We start from the raw sequence: 7,500 nt of genomic DNA, 5'->3' as shown, positions 1-7,500 counted from the left end.
GTAGGGCATTTCCCATTGATATAGGAACTTCTGTACCAGAAACAATGGTATCTCCAATTATAGCCCCTCTGGGATGTAAAATATATCTCTTCTCACCATCCCCATAGTGTATGAGACAAATGTATGCATTTCGATTAGGGTCGTATTCTATGGTTACGATTCTACCAGATATGTCTTTTGCATTCCGTCGAAAATCGATTTTACGGTATAGACGCTTATGACCTCCCCCTCTATGCCTTGCGGTAATGATTCCTCTGGCATTACGACCTTTACCACAACGATGCTGTCCATAGATCAAATTTGTTCGTGGATTGGATTTCGCTTGACTGTCTACGGCTCCTTTGCGTGTGCTAGGGTAGAAGTTTGTATAAATGTATGGCCATGTTATTAAGTATTTATTTTTTTTATTTAAGTTCTTTTCTCTATAAGAGGTGGAATAGAATAACCCGGTTGAAGCGTAATGATCATACGTCTGTAATGCATTGTATGTCGCATAATAGGTCCCATTCTTCTACCCTTTCCCGGGAGTCGATGGCTATTCATAGCTACTACCTTGACACCAAAGAAGAGTTCGATCCAATGCTTTATTTCTGTCCTAGTGATCCTGATTCGACATTAGAAGTATATTGATTGTTCCCCAATAACCGAATACTTTTTTCTGTAAATACTGCATATTTGATTCCATCCATAAATCCATTTTCTTCCCTATGAGTTCCAGTATCTATAAGAATTAGAATTCTTACCGTTTCTACCGTTTCTATCTTATTCTTATAGTATGAATATACCAATTAGTTATCTATGGATGATGAGATTCCGTTGATACGGAGCCAATTCTATTATTGAACGTTCCAATTCGCGTGCATCCAGCAGGAATTGAACCTACGAATTTGCCAATTATGAGTTGGGCGCTTTAACCATTCAGCCATGGATGCTTCGCGGAGACTCGTCATCAACGGGGCTGTCTTTGTGTAAGTGGATTTCAATTGAAATATAATCTTTCGTTTAGGAGAAATCAATGAAACGGCATCAATTCAAATCCTGTATTTTGGAATTGAGAGAGATATTGAGAGAGATCAAGAATTCTCGCTATTTCTTAGATTCATGGACCAAATTCGATTCAGTGGTGTCTTTCACTCACATTTTTTCCACCAAGAACGTTTTGTGAAACTCCTTGGCCCCCAAACTTGGAGTGTCCTGCTTTCACGTGATTCACAGGGTTCAACAAGCAATCGATATTTCACTTTCACGATCAAAGGTGTAGTACTGCTTGTAGTAGCGGTCCTTATATATCGTATTAACAATCGAAATATGGTCGAAAGAAAAAATCTCTATTTGATGGGGCTTCTTCCTATACCTATGAATTCCATTGGACCCAGAAATGATACATTGGAAGAATCTTTTTGGTCTCCCAATATCAATAGGTTGATTGTTTCGCTCCTGTATCTTCCAAAAGGGAAAAAGATCTCTGAGAGTTGTTTCATGGATCCGAAAGAGAGTACTTGGGTCCTCCCAATAACTAAAAAGTGTATCATGCCTGAATCTAACTGGGGTTCGCGGTGGTGGAGGAACTGGATCGGAAAAAAGAGGGATTCTAGTTGTAAGATATCTAATGAAACAGTAGCTGGAATTGAGATCTCATTCAAAGAGAAAGATATCAAATATCTGGAGTTTCTTTTTGTATCCTATATGGATGATCCGATCCGCAAGGACCATGGTTGGGAATTGTTTGATCGTGTTTCTCCGAGGAAGAAGCGAAACATAATCAATTTGAATTCGGGACAGCTATTCGAAATCTTAGCGAAACACTTGATTTGTTATCTCATGTCTGCTTTTCGTGAAAAAAGACCAATTGAAGTGGAGGGTTTCCTCAAACAACAAGGAGCTGAGGCAACTATTCCATCAAATGATATTGAGCATGTTTCCCATCTCTTCTCGAGAAACAAGTGGGATATTTCTTTGCAAAATTGTGCTCAATTTCATATGTGGCAATTCCACCAAGATCTCTTCGTTAGTTGGGGAAGAATCAGCACGAATCGGATTTTTTGAGGAACGTATCGAGAGAGAATTTGATTTGGTTAGACAATATGTGGTTGGTAAACAAGGATCGGTTTTTTAGCAAGGTACGGAATGTATCGTCAAATATTCAATATGATTCCACAAGATCTATTTTCGTTCAAGTAACGGATTCTAGCCAATTGAAAGGATCTTCTGATCAATCCAGAGATCATTTCGATTCCATTAGGAATGAGGATTCGGAATATCACACATTGATCAATCAAACAGAGATTCAGCAACTAAAAGAAAGATTGATTCTTTGGGATCCTTCCTCTCTTCAAACGGAACGAACAGAGATAGAATCAGATCGATTCCCGAAATACCCTTCTGGATATTCCTCAATGTCCCGGCTATTCACGGAACGTGAAAAGCAGATGAATAATCATCTGTTTCCGGAAAAAATCGAAGAATTTCTTGGGAATCCTACAAGATCAATTCGTTCTTTTTTCTCCGACAGATGGTCAGAACTTCATCTGGTTTCGAATGCTACTGAGAGGTTCACTAGAGATCAGAAATTGTTGAAGAAACAACAAGATGTTTTTCTTTTGTCCCTTCCAGGCGATCGGAAAAGAAAGAAATGGTTGATATATTCAAGATAATTACGTATTTACAAAATACCGTCTCAATTCATCCTATTTCATCAGATCGGGGATGTGATATGGTTCCGAAGGATGAACCGGATATGGACAGTTCTAATAAGATCTCATTCTTGAACAAAAACCCATTTTGTGATTTATTCCATCTATTCCATGACCGGAACAAAGGGAGATACACGTTGCACCACGATTTTGAATCAGAAGAGAGATTTCAAGAAATGGCAGATCTATTCACTCTATCAATAACCGAGCCTGATCCGGTGTATCATAAGGGATTTGCCTTTTCTATTGATTCCTACGGGTTGGATCAAAAAAAATTCTTGAATGAGGTATTCAACTCCAGGGATGAATCGAAAAAGAACTCTTTATTGGTTCTACCTCATATTTTTGATGAAGAGAATGAATCTTTTTATCGAAGGATCAGAAAAAAATGGGTCCGGATCTCCTGCAGGAATGGTTTGGAAGATCCAAAACCCAAAATAGTGGTATTTGCTAGCAACAACATAATGGAGGCAGTCAATCAATATAGATTGATCCGAAATCTGATTCAAATCCAATATAGCACCTATGGGTACATAAGAAATCTATCGAATAGATTCTTTTTAATGAATAGATCCGATCGCAACTTCGAATATGGAATTCAAAGGGATCAAATAGGAAATGATACTCTGAATCATATAACTATAATGAAATATATGATCAACCAACATTTATCGAATGTGAAAAAGAGTCAGAAGAAATGGTTCGATCCTCTTATTTCTCGAACCGAGAGATCCATGAATCGGGATCCTAATGCATATAGATACAAATGGTCCAATGGGAGCAAGAATTTCCAGGAGCATTTGGAGCATTTCGTTTCTGAACAGAAGAACCGTTTTCAAGTGGTGTTCGATCGATTACGTATTAATCAACATTCGATTGATTGGTCCAAGGTTATCGACAAACAAGATTTGTCTAAGTCACTTCATTTCTTTTTGTCCAAGTCACTTCTCTTTTTGTCTAAGTCACTTACTTTTTTCTTTGTGAGTATCGGGAATATCCCCATTCATAGGTCCGAGATCCACATCTATGAATTGAAAGGTCCGAATGATCAACTCTGCAATCAGTTGTTAGAATCAATAGGTGTTCAAATCGTTCATTTGAATAAATTGAAACCCTTCTTATTGGATGATCATGATACTTCCCAAAGATCGAAATTCTTGATCAATGGGGGAACAATATCAGCATTTTTGTTCAATAAGATACCAAAGTGGATGATTGACTCACTCCATACTAGGAATAATCGCAGGAAATTCTTTGATAACACCGATTCCTATTTCTCAATGATATCCCACGATCGGGACAATTGGCTGAATCCCGTGAAACCATTTCATAGAAGTTCATTGATATCTTCTTTTTATAAAGCAAATCTACTTCGATTCTTGAATAATCCACATCACTTCTGCTTCTATTCTAACAAAAGATTCCCTTTTTATGCGGAAAAGACCCGTATCGATAATTATGATCTTACATATGGACAATTCCTCCATATCTCGTTCATCCGCAACAAGATATTTTCTTTGTGCGTCGGTAAAAAAAAACATGTTTTTTTGGAGAGAGATACTATTTCACCAATCGAGTCACAGGTATCTGACATATTCATACCTAACGATTTTCCACAAAGTGGTGACGAAACGTATAACTTGTACAAATCTCAGCCTCTTTCAACTTATTGTCAGCCTCTTTCAGATATGAATCTATCTGATTCAGAAGGGAAGAACTTGCATCAGTATCTCAGTTTCAATTCAAACATGGGTTTGATTCACACTCCATGTTCTGAGAAAGATTTACCATCCGCAAAAAAACGGAATCTTTGTCTAAAGAAATGCGTTGAGAAACGGCAGATGTATAGAGCCTTTCAACGAGATAGTGCTTTTTCAAATCTCTCAAAATGGAATCTGTTCCAAACGTATATGCCATGGTTCCTTACTTCGGCAGGGTGCAAATATATAAATTTCATCCTTTTAGATACTTTTTCAGACCCATTGCCGATACTAAGTAGCAGTCACAAATTTGTATCCTTTTTTATGATATTATGCATGGATCAGATATATCATGGTCAATTCTTCAGATTCCATTGTGGGCGATTCTTCCACGATGGAATCTGATAAGTGAGATTTCGAGTAAGTGTTTACAGAATCTTCTTCTGCCCGAAGAAATGATTCATCGAAATAATGAGTCACCCGTTCCATTGAAGTGGACACATCTGAGATCACCAAATGCTCGGGAGTTCCTCTATTCAATCCTTTTCCTTCTTCTTGTTGCTGGATATCTCGTTCGTACGCATCTTCTCTTTATTTCCCGAGTCTCTAGTGAGTTACAGACAGAGTTAGAAAAGATCAAATCTTTGATGATTCCATCATACATGATTGAGTTGCGAAAACTTCTGGATAGGTATCCTCCACCTGAACTGAATTCTTTCTGGTTAAAGAATCTCTTTCTAGTTGCTCTGGAACAATTAGGAGATTCTCTGGAAGAAATACGGAGTTCTGCTTCTGGTGGCAACATGCTATTGAGTGGTGGTCCCACTTATGGGGTCAAATCAATACGTTCTAAGAAGAAAGATTTGAATATCAATCTCATCGATATCATCTATCTCATAAGTATCATACCAAATCCCATCAATTCAATCACTTTTTCGAGAAATACGAGACATCTAAGTCGTACAAGTAAAGAGATCTATTCATTGATAAGAAAAAACGTGAACAGTGATTGGATTGATGATCAAATAGAATCCTGGGTCGCGAACAGTGATTGGATTGATGATGCAGAAAGAGAATTCTTAGTTCAGTTCTCCACCTTAACGACAGAAAAAAGGATTGATCAAATTCTATTGAGTCTGACTCATAGTGATCATTTATCAAAGAATGACTCTGGTTATCAAATGATTGAACAACCGGGATCCATTTACTTACGATACTTAGTTGACATTCAAAAAAGGTATCTAATGAATTATGAGTTCAATAGATCCTGTTTAGCAGAAAGACGGATATTCCTTGCTCATTATCAGACAATTACTTATTCACAAACCCCGTGTGGGCTAATAGTTCTCATTTCCCATCTCATGGAAAACCCTTTTCGCTCCGCTTAGCCCTACCCCTTCTAGGGGTATTTTAGTGATAGGTTTTATAGGAACTGGACGATCATATTTGTCAAATACCGAGTGACAAACTCCTATGTTCCCTTCATTACGGTATTTCCGAACAAGTTCCTGGATGACAATCAAGGTTATCTTATTGATGATATCGATATTGAGGATCGTGACGATATCGATATTGATGATCGTGACGATGATGACCTTGATACGGAGCTGCTAACTATGCCGAATGTGCTAACTATGTATATGACGCCGAAAATAGACCAATTTGAGATCACCCTTCCATTAGAATTAGCAAAAGCAATGTCTCCTTGCATAATATGGATTCCAAACATTCATGATCTTTATGTGAATGAGTCGAATTACTTATCCCTCGGTCTATTAGTGAACCATCTCCCCAGGGATTGTGAAAGATGTTCCACTAGAAATATTCTTGTTATTGCTTCGACTCATATTCCCCAAAAAGTGGATCCCGCTCTAATAGCTCCGAATAAATCAAATACATGCATTAAGATACGAAGGCTTCTTATTCCACAACAACGAAAGCACTTTTTCATTCTTTCATATACTAGGGGATTCCGCTTGGAAAAGAAAATGTCCCATACTAATGGATTCGGATCCATAACCATGGGTTCCAATGCACGAGATCTTGTAGCACTTACCAATGAGGTCCTATCAATTAGTATTACACAAAAGAAATCAATTATAGACACTAATACAATTAGATCAGCTCTTCATAGACAAACTTGGGATTTGCGATCCCAGGTAAGATCCGTTCAGTATCATGAGATCCTTTTCTATCAGATAGGAAGGGCTGTTGCACAAAATGTACTTCTAAGTAATTGCTCCATAGATCCTATATCTATCTATATGAAGAAGAAATCATGTAAGGAAGGGATTCTTATTTGTCCAAATGGTACTTCGAACTTGGAACGAGCATGAAGAAATTAACGATACTTCTTTATCTTTTGAGTTGTTCTGCCGGATCGGTCGCTCAAGATCTTTGGGGACCCGATGAACAAAATTGGATCACTTCTTATGGATTCGTTGAGAATGATTCTGATCTAGTTCATGGCCTATTAGAAAGCGCTCTGGTGGATACTCACGGACAGAATGCAGTCAGTTTGATAATGATCGAGTGACATTGCTTCTTCGGTCCGAACCAAGGAATCAGTTAGATATGATGCAAAATGGATCTTGTTCTATCGTTGATCAGAGATTTCTATATGAAAAATACGAATCGGGGTTTGAAGAAGGGGAAGGAGAAGGAACCCTCGACCTGCAACAGATAAAGGAGGATGAGGATTTATTCAATCACATAGTTTGGGCTCCTAGACTATGGCGCCCTCATGGCAATCTATTTGATTTTATCGAAAGGCCCAATAAATTGGGATTTCCCTATTGGGTCAGGTCATTTCGGGACAAGCGGATCATTTATCATAAAGAGGATAAGCTTCAAGAGAATGATTCGGAGTTCTTGCGGAGTGGAACCGTGCAGTACCAGACACGAGATAGATCTTCCAAAGAACAAGGGTTTTTTCGAATAAGCCAATTCATTTGGGACCCTGCAGATCAATTCTTTTCCTATTCAAAGATCAGCCCTTTGTCTCTGTGTTTTCACGTCGAGAATCTTTTGCAGATGAAGAGATGTCAAAGGGACTTATTACTTCCCAAACAAATTCTCCTACATCTATATATCAACGCTGGTTGATC

Source organism: Nymphaea colorata, unplaced genomic scaffold (assembly GCF_008831285.2).
Source record: "Nymphaea colorata isolate Beijing-Zhang1983 unplaced genomic scaffold, ASM883128v2 scaffold0449, whole genome shotgun sequence".
Taxonomy (NCBI): Eukaryota; Viridiplantae; Streptophyta; class Magnoliopsida; order Nymphaeales; family Nymphaeaceae; genus Nymphaea; species Nymphaea colorata.
Note: the sequence above shows the minus strand (reverse complement) of the source record.